Source organism: Rutidosis leptorrhynchoides, chromosome 3, assembly GCF_046630445.1.
Source record: "Rutidosis leptorrhynchoides isolate AG116_Rl617_1_P2 chromosome 3, CSIRO_AGI_Rlap_v1, whole genome shotgun sequence".
Taxonomy (NCBI): Eukaryota; Viridiplantae; Streptophyta; class Magnoliopsida; order Asterales; family Asteraceae; genus Rutidosis; species Rutidosis leptorrhynchoides.
The window spans coordinates 442,523,665-442,524,363 of record NC_092335.1 but is presented as its reverse complement, the minus strand read 5'-3'; positions in this window follow the sequence as shown (position 1 = coordinate 442,524,363).

Here is a 699-nt window from a genome sequence, read left to right as displayed (position 1 = left end):
AACATATTTCAATTAATCAAGTCTTACAAGTTTGATTGCTTAACATGTTGGAAATATTTAATCATGTAAATATCAATCTCAATTAATATATATAAACATGGAAAAGTTCGGGTCACTACAGTACCTACCCGTTAAATAAATTTCGTCCCGAAATTTTAAGCTGTTGAAGGTGTTGACGAATCTTCTGGAAATAGATGCGGGTATTTCTTCTTCATCTGATCTTCATGCTCCCAGGTGAACTCGGGTCCTCTACGAGCATTCTATCGAACCTTAACAATTGGTATCTTGTTTTGCTTAAGTCTTTTAACCTCACGATCCATTATTTCGACGGGTTCTTCGATGAATTGAAGTTTTTCGTTGATTTGGATTTCATCTAACGGAATAGTGAGATCTTCTTTAGCAAAACATTTCTTCAAATTCGAGACGTAGAAAGTGTTATGTACAGCCGCGAGTTGTTGAGGTAACTCTAGTCGGTATGCTACTGGTCCGACACGATCAATAATCTTGAATGGTCCAATATACCTTGGATTTAATTTCCCTCGTTTACCAAATCGAACAACGCCTTTCCAAGGTGCAACTTTAAGCATGACCATCTCTCCAATTTCAAATTCTATATCTTTTCTTTTAATGTCAGCGTAGCTCTTTTGTCGACTTTGGGCGGTTTTCAACCGTTGTTGAATCTGGATGATCTTCTCGGTA